General features: G+C 38.2%; 1 protein-coding gene across 3 annotated transcripts in view; it reads left to right on the top strand.

Moving 5' to 3' along the window:
- Positions 1–15,266, top strand: part of KCNH1 (potassium voltage-gated channel subfamily H member 1) — a 308,541-nt gene that overhangs the window by 46,119 nt on the left and 247,156 nt on the right. The window lies entirely within an intron of this gene.

The following is a 15,266-nucleotide window of genomic DNA, read 5'->3' as shown; positions in this document are numbered from 1 at the left end:
CACACCACAATCTGTGACTTTGGATAAGTGACCTAATTCCTTTCAGCTTTGTACTTTGTACCTTCCCATATGTGGAAGGGACTGCAGACAGCTCTATTCCAACTTGCTTGAGATTACGTGTCAGTTCACTTTTTCGAAGGAGTAGGGAAGGAGGTAGAAGGACTATATATACAAAGGGGCTTTACTTGTAAACCACAAACAATTTTATTATTTGAGCAATACATAGTGTTATATAAAAATAATATACAGGAAATGAAAAGAAGAAAATAAAAATCACCTATAATCCCACTAGCCAGGGTGTTATCCTCCCTTTGGCTGGGACAGGTGAGAGGCTGGGAAGCCAGGACAAGGTGTTGGCTAAGCTTAATGCACCATAATTACTATTATCTGTCTTTGGTGATGCTTCGTCTTCATTTTATCAACTAGACCTGGGTGGTATTGATTAAGATCATTATACCTTCCACACGGCAAACTTCAATCTTACCCAATGATGACAACAAAAGCTGTCTCTCTGCCTGGTGGTGGCCAGTCAGTTCTTGATCCATGCTGAATGACAGGGCCCTTTCTGACCTGACCCCTGGCTCCCATCCTTCTAAGGGAGAAACTCCCAGCGTGGTGCAGCTCACAGCGGGTGCTCTGCATGTGTGCAATGAACATCAAATGAGTTAACTACAGAGGATGTCCTTGTAGCAGCCAAAAGCTTTCACCAGCAGTGGAGACGGGAGCATTCATTTGTGTCACGTTAGAGAGATGTTTGTATGGCGGCAGCATTGTTTTCTTGTCGTGATGTGGGCTCAGCTTATGATAGAAATAATAATAAAAGAAGCCTTTCAGCTTACAGCCTGTACTTTCCCTGTCCTTGTTTCTTCTTTTGGTTAATAAAGTAACCTCTCCTACTGTTCTTTGCCTTGCTCACTCTTATTCTATTCCTGGTACACACCAGGCTTGCTCTTCCCACAGATATTTGTGTGTGACAACTCCTTTGCCAGCTGCAAGTCTTTGCTCAAATGTCGTTTTCTCTGTGTGGCTACCTGTATTGATCAGGGTTCTACCAGAAAAATGGAATCAGTAAGATGTTTACATATTAGGACATTTATTGCCAGGAGTTGGCTGACATGGTTGTGGGGTGCTAGCTAGGCAAATCCCAATTCACTGGGCAGGTTGGCAGACTGGGGACTCTTGGGAGGAGCTGATGTTGAAGTCTACAGATAGAGTTTCTTCTTCCTCAAGGAAACCTCAGTTCTGCCTTTAAGGCCTTTCAACTGATTATATGGGGCCCACCCAGATTCTAGAGTATAATCTCCTTTCCTGAAAGTCAGCTGATTGTAGGTGTTAATTGCATCTACAGAATACCTTCATAGGAATGCTTAAATTAGTATTTGATCGAATAACCTGGTACCATGGCCTAGACAATTTGACTCTTAAAATTAATCATTACAGTTTACCCTTGTCAATTTGGCACTCATACATATTTCTTTAAACCATACTAATCTCCAAATAAAGACAATAGCAAAATCGTACTTCATCCTAACCAAAAACGTGCCAACTCTTTCCCCGAAGAGGATGCAGAGTCCTTAGGTGATGTCCTTGGGTGACTCCTCTCCTCGGTATCCAGTAACTTAATTACTGAGATGTAAACTTAACTATAATTAATATATCTTATGTTAGATGATAAGGGCATAAGAGAGGGAAGAAAATAAAGTATTTGCTTAGCCTATATACATATATGTTATATATAAAGCAAAATAAAAATACTCATAACAACCTATTCTATATGTTTTTTCCACTTAATACCTTCTAATGTACTGTATGGTTTACTTATTTATTGTGTTTGGTTTTCACTAATATGTCCTAAGCACTTAAAACAGTTTCTGGCACATAATAGATGCTTGTCCGTAGTGTTTTTCAAAAATTTTATCAAATGGATGAAAGAAAAGAAATGATGTTAATGTTTTTGTCTACCTGTCTGGCCTAAGAGTTGGTCTTGATTGGCACTATGAGGCAAACATCTGGGTCCCATCCCAGGGGCTTGTAAACTTTAGTTAGCCTAGCTAGAGGCTTATTGATTTTATTGAGTTTTCCAAAGAACCAGCTTTTGACTTTGTTGATTTTCTCCCATGGTTTTCTTTTTCAATTGGACTGATTTCTGCTCTAATTTTATTTCCTTTTGCTTCCTTTGGTTTTAATTTGCTCTTCTTTTTCTAGTTTCCTAAAGTAGAAACTTAGATTATTGATTTTTGATCTTCTTTTCTAATATATGTATTCAATGCTATAAATTTCCCTCTGACCACTGCTTTCACTGTGTTCCACAAATTTTGATAAGTTGTGTTTTTAATTTCATGTACTTCAAACGATTTTAACGTTTCTCTTGAGATTTCTTCTTTGATCCCATGTATTATTTTGAAGTGTGTTGTTTAATCTCCAAATATTTTGGGATTTTACAGCTGTCTTTCTGTTATTGGTTTCTAGTTTAATTCCACTGTGGTCTGAGAGCAAACATTATTTGACTTCTATTCTTTAAATTTGTTGAGGTATGTTTTATAGCCCAGAATGTGGTCTATCTTGGTGAATGTTTCAGGTGAGCTTCAGAATGATGTATATTCTGCTGTTATTGGATGAAATAATCTACAGATGTGAATTATATCTATTGATTGATGCTGTTGTTGAGTTTAGCTATGTCTTTACTGATTTTTTCCTTGCTGGATCTGTGCATTTCTGATGGGGGGCGGTGTTAAAATCTCCAACTTTAGTAGTGGATTCATTTATTTCTCTTTGGAGTTCTATCAGTTTTGCCTCACATATTTTGATGCTGTGTTGTTTGGTGCATACACATTAAGGATTGTTATATCTTCTTGAAAATTGACCCCTTTTTCATTATGTAGTGCCCTTCTCTACCCCTGATAACTCTTCTTGCTCTGAAGTCTCATCTGTCAGAAATTAATATAGCTACCCTAGCTTTCTTTTGATTAGTAGTATAGGCATAGTAGTATATCTTTCTTCATCCTTTTATTTTAATCTATACTTGTCTTTATATTTAAAGTAGACAACATATAATTGGGTCTCGTTTTTTGATTCACTTAGACAATTTCTTATTTGATTGGCATATTTAGACTATTAGTGTTTAAAGTGATTATTGATATAGTTAGATTAATATTTACCATATTTCTTATTATTTTCTATTTGTTGTCCTTGTTCTTTGTTCCTATTTTGTCTTTTTTTGCCCTTTGTGTTTTTAATTGGAAATTTTATATGATTTTATTTTCACTCTTTTTGTAGCATATGATACTTTTTTAAAAAAACTTTTACTAATCGAGAGTTTACAATATACATTTACAACTCATCCAAGACCTGTTTCAGATAACACTATACTGCAAGTGCCTTATAATAACAAAATATTCCTAATTCCTCCCTCCTTTCTCTTGTATCTTTGTTTCTTTGTTCATTTAGGGTTTGGGTCATTGATCCTGCTTAGTGTTCTCTGAGCTTCCTGGATCTGTGGTTTTGTCTCTGATATGAATTTAGGGAAATTCTCAGTCATTATTGCTTCATATTTGAAACTTATTTCTTCTGTTTCTTTCCTTCTGGTATTCTCATTACATGTATTTTATACCATTTGTAGTTGCCACATAGTTCTTGAGTATTCTCGTCTATTTTTAACGAGTTCTTTTTCTCTTTGCTTTTCAGTTTTGGAGTTTTCTATTGATATATCCTCAAGCTCAGAGATTTTTTTCCCTCATCTGTGTTCGGTCTACTAATAAGCCCATTAAAGACATTTTTCATTTCTGTTACAGTGTTTTTGAGCTCTAGTTTTTCTTTTTGGTTCATTCTTAGAATTTCTATTACTCTTACATTATCTGTCTGGTCTTGTGTGCTACTTTTTCCATTAGAGCCCTTACCATATTATTCACAATTGTTTTAAATTCCTGGTCACATAATTTCAACATTCCTGCCATATCTGGGTCTGGTTCTGTTGCTAGCTCTGTCTCTTCAAACTGTGTTTTTTGCCTTCAAGTATGTCTTGCAACTTTTTATTGAAAGCTGAACATGATGTGCTGGGTAAAAGAAACTTGGGTTAATAGGCCCTTAGTGGTGTGGTGGTAAGGTGTGAGGGGAGAAGAAACATTCTATAATCCTGTGATTAGCTAGTTCAGTGAGCCTGTGCCCCTGGGCTGTGAATTTCACAAATCTGTGACAGAAAAGAGGGAGGAAGCAGTCCTGGGTAGGCGGCATCAGACCACAGCGCAGATCTGATAGAGGCCTTGTTATCCTGACAGGGAGCTCTGCCTGGGAGATGGCCAGCTAGAGGAGTCCCATGCCAGGCCCCTCAACCACCTCCTTGCTCAGTTATTGGCAGGTGCCTCACTGGAAAGCTCAGGTTCCTGTCCCTTAGGAAGCTAACGGGAGTCTGTCAGCTAACTGTACACCATGCAGCTGGGCAGAGAATCCTTTCTTGAAGTGGGATCTGGGGGGGCACAGCTCTAAGTTTGCCACCACCTCGCTGCTGTAACTCATTCTGCCTTCATAGGGAGGAAGGTCATAGTCGGTTATAAGTCACTGTGTAACCTTCATGCAGGAGTGACCTTGCTTGGGTTTGGTCTGGCTAGGACCACTTTAGTGCCAGCCTCTCTCTCTATGGAATGGCTGTGGGGAAGATGTGGAAGTGAAATCACTTTTTCTTATTACATCCTCTCGCTTCTTCCCTGTGAAGGAGCCAGGTCAAGATATAACCTGAGATATGCAGTTGTGATGGCTGGAGCAGAGGCATGTTCGTTTCGTCATGTCAGGGGTAGTAAGTGCTGCCCAGCTCACAGCTCCTGATACCACTTCATTGCAAGGAGATCTGGTAGATGCCTTACATGCTTCTGTTTTTCATGAAGATGACAGGAGTAATGGGCTGAAACAACATTACAGGTTACGACTCATTTGACAACTTATTTAGCTGTGTGATTTCGGGCAAGTCATTTCACATCTAAGAGCTTCTGTTTCCTCCTCTTCCTTCTTTTTAAATGGAGGTAGTAAGTTCAAACGAGAAAAACATGGACCCATAGATTTATGAAGCATAATGAAGATGCTGAATGTGAACATTGGGCATATAGTTAGTGTTCAACAACATTAGTTTAATATTAGATTTTGATTTTTGACTCTATGTATCCCTTTAAAAATTTCTCAGTTTTCAGGTTAATATTTTTAAATCAGATTTTAAAACATATAGATACATAAAGTAAAAAGTGAAATGCCTACTGTTTCTTCAAGTAACTGTTTTTAAAACAGTGCAAATGTTTTATTATAAGTGTATATTTATATTGAGTTTTCAAAAAACAAAAATGTGCTCATACTACATACATTATTTTCTAATTTACTTTTTTTTTTTTTTGGTTTCACTTACTGGTGTATTTGGGACATATTCCTAAGAGCACATATCCCCTTCATTCTTTTTAATTTTTTTTTTTTTTTGGTATGCCATCGCATGATCACATCCAAACCATTTAGCTGTCCCCCTGTATTGGATAGTCATGTTGTTACTAATCTTTGGTAATTAACAGAGAATGCTTCAGTGAATCTCTTTATATGCATATTTTTGTTTTTAATGTAGAAATCTTTCAAGCTTTCAGAATAGTAGAGACTAATTTAATCAACATTCATTTATTTATGCTGTCTAGTTAGTAAATGTTAGTTCCTCACTTCAAATTATTTTTTGAAAATTAAAATTACAGGTTAAGTTTAGGTCCTCTTAGAACTATATTCCCAGAAGTAATCACTACCCTGAAGTTGTGTGTCTCCTTGTTGCTGGTGTTTTAATATTTTTATTACTTATGTATTTATCCACAAAACATATATAGTATCCTTGTGTGTTTTTTATATAGTTACACAAATTATATCACTCTGTGACATTTTACAGCTTTCATTTTATACCCAACATTGATTTTTGAAAGCTTTTTATTTTGAAATTGTTATAAACTCACAAAAAGTTGCAAAACTAGTACAGAGAGTGTCCTGTACCCCTCACCCAGCTTCTCTCAATGATAACATCTTATATAACTATAGTACCATATCTAAACCAGGAAACCAGTGTGTAGAATATTGTTAACTAAAGACCACATTCAAATTTTATCAGTTTTTACAAGCACTCGTTTGTGTTTGTGAGTGTGTGTACTTCTATGCAATTTTATTTCATGTATAGCTTTTTATAACCACTGCTACCATCGACATCAAGGAACTGTTATGTAACCACTTTATAGTCACACACCCATTCTTTCCCTATCCTCTTGAAACTGTTAATTTGTTCTCTATCTCTATAATTCTGTTATTTTGAGAATGTTATATAAATGGAGTGATACAGAGTGAACCTTTTGAGGTGAGCTCTTCACCAGTATAATGCCTTTTGAGATCGACCCAGGTTGTTGCAAGTATCAATGGTTTGTTCCTTTTTCTACTGTGTGGATATACCAGAGTTTATTTAAGTATTACCCATTAAAAGATATTTGGGTTGTTTCTAGTTTTTGGCTATATGATGAAGAAAACTACTATGAACATAACAGAGTTTTGTGTGAACATAAGTTTTCATTTCTCTGAGATAAATGCCTAAATATATATATATATACATATATATATATTTTTTATTTGCATAGAAACTTTTATTACATTTTGGCAATTACATGCACATCAATTTGTTTTAGCTAATATATTTTTTAAAATTTATTTATTTTAATTAGTTTCAAGTATACAGTACATTGGTTAGACATGTACATAGTTCGTAAAACAATCCCTCCATTGCTCTCTCCCTCCCCTGACCCTCCACCTAGCCAATGTATTAATGTAAATGCATTCCCTATGCTGTGCTCCCCATCCCTGTGACCATCCATTAGCTACTAATTTGTACTTCTTTAATCCTTCACCCCATTCTCCCAGTCTCCCCAAACCCCTCCCCTCTGTCCATCACCAAATTGTCCACTAAATGCCTATAACTATGATATATATATGTGTGTCTGTGTGTGTATGTATACATGCACGCAAGTATACATTTAGTTTTATAGGAAGCTGCCAAACTCTTTGCCAGTTGTAGCTGATTGTGTCCTTTTACCTTTCCCCCAGTAATGTAGGAAAGATCCAGTTTCTCTAGATCCTTGCCGTCATGTGGTATTGCTATTCTTTTTTTATTTTAATCATTCTAAGAAGTATGTAGTAATATGTCATTGTGGTCTTAATTTGTATTCTGTTAATGACTAAAGATATTGAACATCTTTTCATGAGCTTGTTTTCCAACCTTGTATCTTCTTTGGTGAAATGCCTGTTCATATCTTTCGTTCATTTTCTAACTGAGTTCTTCGTTTTTTACTGTTGTAAGAGTATGTACTGTTTACATTCTTACTAGCAATATATGAGATGACCATCTATTTCCCACATGCTATTTCCACTTGGTAATGTTAGAATTCTAAAGTTCTCCTAATCTGATGGATGATAGTATTTCATTTTGATTTATGTTACCTTGATTTTTGGAGAGGTTTGACTTTTTAAATGATTATTAGCCTTTTGGCTCTCTTCTCCTGTATATTTCCTTTTTATATTCTTTGCCCATTTTTCTGTTAGGTTATTTGTTCCTTTTCTTATTTGTTAAAATTCTTTATTTGTACAAAAATTTTTGCTTTGATTAATATTTTGCTTAATGTTATATTTGCTTTCTTTGAGTTGGTATTTGCCTGGTATATTTTTTCTATCCCTTATTTTACAACCTTCTGTGTATCTCTTAATCTACATATATTTGGCTCTTGCTTTTAGTTCAAAGCAATGTCAGTAATAACAACATCTAACTTGTACAGAGCATTCAAACTCTATACCACGCTAATACTATGCAAGCAGTGTAGTAAACATACATAAATTATATTAATAGATTTATCTAATAGCCCTATTAGGTGAGAATTACTATTGTATAGATTATGAAATTGAGATACATTTAATAAGTGGTGGAATCAGCATTCAAATTCAGTCTGACTTTAGTTCTTAACTACTATGGGAGAGTACCCACCTTTTAGGAAGAGTTTAATCTGTGTATTTTTATTGTTCTTACTGGCATATGTGGACTTATTTCTGGTATCTAATTTTGTATTTTCTATTTACTACTCCTTCTTTTTTTCCTTCCTCACTTCCTCCCTTCCTTTTTTCCTGACTCCCTTCACTGATTTCTATTGTTTCATTTCTCTCTGTTGGTTTGAAAGGCATACATTCTATTTTTGTTGTCCTAATGATTACACTTACATGATGTTAACATGCATACTTGTCTTAATGTTATTTACTTGAACTTCGTTGAGAACAAGACAGGGACCTTAGACTATGTTAACGATGAATTACTTCCATTCGTGCACTTTAGTGTCCCCTATTTCTAACTTTCCAATTAGCTATTTTTCTTTTTTATAGTTTACTTTCCAATTACTATTTTTCTTTTTTATAGTTTATACTTAAAATTTGATTTATCAATCTATGTTTACCAATTACTTTGCTCATAATTAATTTTTGAAGCCCACAACTTACTTCTAAGTTAGTTTCCTTCTCGCTGAAGTATTTCCAAGAGTAGATTCTTCACAGGGAGCCTGAGAATAATAAATTCTTCTAGTCTTCACCTGTCTAAACATGTCTTTATTCTTTCCTCCCTCTTAAATCATAGCTTAACCGAGTATTTAATCTTAGATTGACAGGTATTTCTTTTGTTTAACCTGTTCATTGAGTTATTTGTTTTGTTTTCAGTATGTCTTTTTCAGTTCTAAAAATTCTATTTGCTTCTCTTCCAAATTTTCTTGTTCTTTAAAATTAATGTCCTGTTCATGTCTGCTAATATCTCTTCCTTTTTTATTGCTTTAAAAATCTAGGCATACTTTAAATCCTCTTTCTTGGTATTTAGTTTCCTCCTGTGGTAAGTTTATCTGCAACTGGGGGTTTTTGGTTGGAGCCTCTGGGGTCTCCAGTTCATGAGGCATCTGGACGTGGTGGCTGGGTTGGCCCATGGCACACACTGTGAAGTTTTGCTTGGTGCAGACCAATTTTTCCGGAATGTTTTCAATCCTAGGGTTCCCAATTATGGGAAGAGTGTGAATTCTGGCTCCCCACTCATATATGGCACAGACTTGGGGTTCTGATTTCTTGCATACAACCCTTTTTCCACCCAGAGTTCCAGACAGATGGCCACTTTCTTTTTCATATCCCTGAGATATGAGGTAGGAGTTTTCTATTCTGTGTTCCTCTGTCAGGGCAGTTCCTGTCACCTCAGCAAGATCAAGGGGTTTCCTCTTCTGTCCCCTACAGTGCATTCATGGTTCTGACAAGCCCTTCTTCTGAAGAACTCACGGGCCCTTTGGTTTCACCTCCTACTATGTTCCTACTATATTTCTGGTCTGAGGTTTTAAACTTTAATTTTTAGACATTTTCTTTTGAAATGTTTTAATTTTTTAAACAGCATCTCAATGTGTTCAGTGTATACGGACAGCTTACCATATTTGCTTAGCCCACTCGATGGACTGTTATCTCTCTAAATACTTGTGCTAGTGTGAATACGAGAGATTCCTAGAAGTGAAATTAAGGAGACAGAGGGTCTAGACATTTAAAACTGGGCAGAAACTGTCAAAGTTTTCACAATGAGGTTGCGCCATCTTACACTGCCTCATCATAAGTGCTACTTCCCTCACCGTGATACATTCAGTGCTTTCGATTGTTTCGCTCAGTCTTAAGTTTTAACATTTTCATTAAGTTTTAAAGAACATCTGTGTTTTATGAACACAAGGATTTGATGTGATAACTATAGAGGATAGGCATCTAACTTGCACGAGAGAACCGCCACGGCCGGCCCTCAGTAGGACATGCATGAGGAGCCTGAGATGGTGCTGAAGCAGCCAGCTCCGGAGGCAGCTGGACAGAGATGCAGAGAACGGACATTTCCTGGTTGAACACATGCACAGCCAGGCCTGCTAGCCACATTCCCAGGTGATGAGCAGGTGCGCTGTCCTCTGTTGAGGGAGAAAAGAAGGTGGGTATGTGTGTCCAGGCTGGGTCTGTGTCAGGGCCCCTGGTTTTCCTATAGGCCAGAATCCCCGGTAGAGGCTGCCAGGATAAATGTGAGCAAAGGTGTTATCCCTTGTCCTAGAAACAGGCTTTCCATGCCTTGAAATTGAGATTTCCTGCTCTACATTTTTTTGTTTGTTTGTTTGTTTTGAGAGTATTGACTTTTTTTGGCTCTTCAGACTCAGGGAAAGTGACTTGACTCCATTAGTGTCTCACTCCCCATGTAGTATTCTCCTGCTTTAAAGAGGAAGGTAACTTTGGCAGCAGAAACTTCTGCCACAAGTACCTGGGTTTTGAGCTCATTTGGCTTCTTAAAGGGCCTTTTTAAATACTCAAGACTGTTTCAATGTGGAAAAGGCTATGCTTGTAGGTGGTTGGTCGTTACTGGAGGAGTTTTGGATGACCACTTGATGGTACATTGAAGGTGAGCTTGGGAAGAGCAGCTGAACTAATGGCCTTCCCGTCGCCTTCCAGCCCCCAGGGCCGGCCTGTGCCTGCCCACTCCATGTGCACCCAGGGCCGTGCTGTTTCCTCTTGGCGGCCCTCTCCCGTCTGAGGGCTTGGGTCTTGCGGGGGGAATTCTCAGTTTTTTTTCCTAGGAGGGTCGTTTCATATGTATGTTTATTGTTCTTACACAAACTTTGTTTACTCAAGTCAGGCAGGGGAGAACTCAAATGTTCGACGATGCCAAAGATCAATTCTGCACTTGATTTTTATAAAAAAGTTATAAATGATCAGCTGAAAGGAAGTTTAAGGGTTTTCTGCTTCTTTTGTTTATTTCCTTAAAGACAGGATGATATAGTGGAAAGAGATGGAGATTTAGAGTCAGACTGACCCATATCCTCATCCAAAACATCACTACATTCCAGCCGTGTGACTTCAGAAAGTTGCTTAGCCTCACTCATCTTTCCTCATCTTCATGAAATAAGGATACTACCTACCCTGAAGGATCGTTGGGAAGATTCGCGGTGCTTTAAAAGACACGTCTGATGTTATAACTGCCTGCCGAAAAATCTTTTAATGCCATCTTGTTATTTCTTTGGATAAATTTAAAATTTCATTTGAGACGTACAAGACCCAACTCCTCTCTCGCCTCATCTGGCAGCTTTCCTCTCATTCTTAGTGTCAGCCAAGTGGCATTCACACTTGTCAAACTCTCTCTTGCCCCTGGGCCTCAGAGCATGCCCTTCCTCTGCCTGCAAGCTCTGTTCCTTCTCTTGCCTGGACTAGTTCTTATCCATTCTTCGGGTGTCAATGCAGACATCACACCTCCCCTGCGAGGCCTTCCCAACAGGCCCTGGTCCACTCCATGCCAGTTGGGCCTCCTTTTCAGAAGCCCTCTTCGTCCTGTACAATTTCCTCTGTGAGCACTCAGGCCTCTGCAACCGCTGTTGTTTAACGTTTGCATCCTCCGATAGCCGAAGGGGGTCCATGACAGCAGGGACAATGTCTCTCTTGTTTACATATCTACCAAAGAACACAATGCCAATATATAGTGCTCGATAAGTGTTCATTAACGGAATGAAGGAAGAAGGACGCAAGCGTCTGGGTCACTGGCTGACACTGAGTAGGTCCTCAGGTAATGTGGATTCCCTTTCACATATAACTGCTCCCTCTCCTCGTGAAAGTTGTCTGCCTTGGTCATGGATAACGGACCACCATTTGTAGCTGATTTGATAATGATAGCAACGTTACCATGATTCTACCTCATGGTGAATTTTCTATGCTTAAACTTCAAAAATATAGCTGAAGATTTCAAAATAAAAAGTGAAAAGAATACAAATGAAGTACTTTTCAGCAAAATAAGAAGCAGCCAAGATTGTTGCCCAATTACATTTCAGTACGGGCTTATGTTTGTGAAGGTGTCATACGGGTTGGTACTCAACTGTGACATAAAGTATATGGGTTAATACTTTTGTTTCCTGCTGCCTTTATCTCTTCTATTAAAGACCAAGTGCATCATGGAAAAAGTGCTAAAAATAGAGCCTGCCTGGTTTATGGAGAAGGGTGTTTATGACAGGAATTAGGCAGTGTTTAGTTTGAGATGTCTGCAACCCCAAATCAGGCTGTATTTTGTGACTTGAATGTCATTCTCAGCTTCGTTAAGGTCCGGCTCTTCCTTTTTCTTTGAATGTGCTTTTTCTGGGGGGAACTGAATTTGTCCTCGCTTTGTAGTCATCGAAACCCACATCATTTCTAAACAGGGAAGGTTTGGGGAGCTGTATTTTGGGAAGGGGAAAAGGAAAGAGGCACACATTTGGGTGCTGTGGGAGGGGTTGTGCCCAGAGTAAGGGGTTTGGAGAACCAAGGTTTTGTCCGACGGAGGCCTGTCCTTCAAGGGATAGCTTGAGAATCACTTCACATCTAAGCCTTTCCCGACTACCTCAGTCACTTTGTTCTCTTTTCCTCTGCTTCTGATGTGCTTTTATCCACGCATCTCTTACCACTTGTTATATTTTAGTAATTTGTTTGCACCTGTCTTTTCTGTTCTAAACTGTGAGATCTTTGAATCCTTGTGGGTAACTTTTGGTGTCCAAGAGTTCATGGTTGTTTTTATTAGGAGACTGTAAGAGTCCATAGAATTGATGGGGTCTCTGAGGCCAGTTTATATATTTTTTCAAATATATGTATTTCTTTGTAGGTCATTTCAGTTCTGTCATTCTTGTCCCCTGATCCTTGAGGAAACCAAGGCCTTTAGGTGAAAGGGACGTGTTCTGTGAGCTGATTGCTGGAGCTTTCCTGATTCTCATCCAGAATTTTTCGAACCAACCATTTTCTTTACTTGCACAAAAATATTAGTGTTTGAATATCGCTTAGCTATTTACAAGAAAAGTTTATACATTTATACATACACATACTCACACATCCACACCTATATTCTTACATGATCTTCACTGTGTCTATCTGATAATGGTTTCATTTTTCAGGTCAGGAAACTGAGGCATGGAGACCTTGCCTTGCCTGAGATTGATCAGCTATGAAGCAAAGATGGGGGAGTCCGGGCTGAGGCTCTGTCAGGTTCAGCCTGCGAGAGCTGTATCTTGTTGACTTACTGTGATGCAAGCCCTTCTTAAGTGGTTTTCCCAGCAATCTGTTTGTTTTTTGACATATCCTCCCTTCTTCCACCTCTACATCTTCCACACATGTGCTTGTACACACGTTTATGGTTCACGTCTTTTAATCCATTTTTTGTTGTCTGGTGTGTGGATAGTTTATCCATTCCAAATCTACTTTTGAAAGAAATTCCTCCATTTTTTTAAGTCAGTTCGGGATATTCTTATGGTGCAGTTTAACTTTATGGTTTAGTAGACCACTGGCTACATGTGGCTACTGAGCAATTAAGATGTGGCTCATCTGAATCGAGGGGTGTAGTAAGTTACATAATACATATCAGATTTCACACTTAGTATGAAAAAAGGAATGTAAAATATCTCATGAATAATTTTATATATTGATTACATGTTGAAGTGATAATATTTTGGTTTTATTGGGTTAAGATATTGTCGAAATTAATTTGACCTGTATCCTCTTACTCTTTTTTAATGTATCTACTTGAAAATTTAAAATTCCATATGCGACTCACGTTTGTGGCTTGCATGATATTCACATTGATTAGTGCTGGTTTGGACTAGGGGCTTTCGAATCAGATTTGGGTTTGAATCTCAGCTTCACCACTTAATTAGCTTTGTGGCAACTTAGTCAGCCTCCCGGGAATCTTTGTTCTTAACTATAAAGTGAACCAATATTTACCTCACATGGTTGTCATGAGGATTAAATCGTATTTTGCACATAGAGAGCTGAGCCCAGAATGTGGCATAGGAGCGTAGGGGGTTAAAAGTATAGACTTTGGCATTAAGTTTGACAAGATTTCCATCACTGGCTGTACTGCTTAAACCCTTAGTGGCCTTGGACAAGTTATTCTAGTTCCCTGAGCTTCAGTTTCCTCGCTGTACATGATAATAGTATGTACCTCATACAGTATGAGGATTAAATGCATATGGAAAGGGCTTACTAGCTCAGGGTAGAGCATACAGTAAGCACTCGATAAATGATATCCTTTACCGTAATACCTGGGGTCGGGGGCATCTGCTGGAAACTTTCATGCTGTTAAGTGGTATATGTGGACTCTGGTTTTTTATTTTTTATTTCCTCATGACAGTACATATAATCGGAATATGGTTGTAAGATATAACATAGTCTCCCTTCTTTCTCATGCTTATTATAGTATTCTAAGAACATCCTTGACATTCTATTTTTGTCAAGAATTATATTATTATTTGGGTCTTCTTTAGCTTTATCTGTTTAGCTAGTCATTCATTTCTTTAGGGGGCTTTTGTTAAGCGCCTACCGTGTGCCAGGTGCTGTGCTAAGGACTGAGTATATGGTGGTGAGAAGTCAGACAAACACCCTGCCTTCATAGAGCTTAGTCTAGTGGGAGAGACATCTGTAAACAAGTGAATAAACAGATGCATGTATTATTATAATTTCTGATGAATGCCATAAAAGGAACAAACTTGGCGATACGATAGAATGTAACAGAGGAAGGGGGGTGGTAGAGAGTCTTTTTAAGATAGGGTGGTCAGGGAGAGCCTCTATGAGGAGATGACACTGAAGCCAAGACCTAAATGTTGATAGCAGCCCATCCACGTAGGGGAGGAACATTTCAAGCTGCTCCAATGTAGGAAAAGAGCTTTGGTATTTTTGCAGAAAGCCAGTGGGGTGTGGTGGTTGGTGAGAGGGTGAAAGACTTAGGTGAAAACATAGACAGGCTTGTAGGTCACTGCAAGAATGTAGGTCTTGTTGGAAGTTCAGTGTGATGAGCTGAGGGGTTTTGATCAGGGAAGTGACATGATTGATACATGCTGCTGTGTGGTGTATGAATTTGGGGAGGGTCAGAATGGAAGTAGGGAGAGGTTGGGAGGCTACTCTCCCTACTGCGATGCTACAATGAGAGGGAAGGTGACAGGATAGAGCTATAGAAGTAAGCTGGAGAATAGTGACTGGGTCCTGAGTTATATGTATTTGGAGGTATAAGCAACAGAACTGTCTGATGGATTAGTTCTAGAGGTTTGAGGGAGGTCTGAGGTATATACCTTTGTGGTACTAGGAGCAAGTGGCATTAAGAGAGTCAAGTAAGGAGAGTGTTTCAAGAAGGAAGATGTGTAAAAATCTGTAAAAAGCTACTGAGAGGGTGATTTAAATCAGGATGGAAGAGTCCG

This window comes from Pteropus medius, unplaced genomic scaffold (genome assembly GCF_902729225.1).
Source record: "Pteropus medius unplaced genomic scaffold, Ma_sr-lr_union100, whole genome shotgun sequence".
Lineage (NCBI taxonomy): Eukaryota > Metazoa > Chordata > Mammalia > Chiroptera > Pteropodidae > Pteropus > Pteropus medius.
This window is presented reverse-complemented; position numbering and strand designations above follow the sequence as displayed.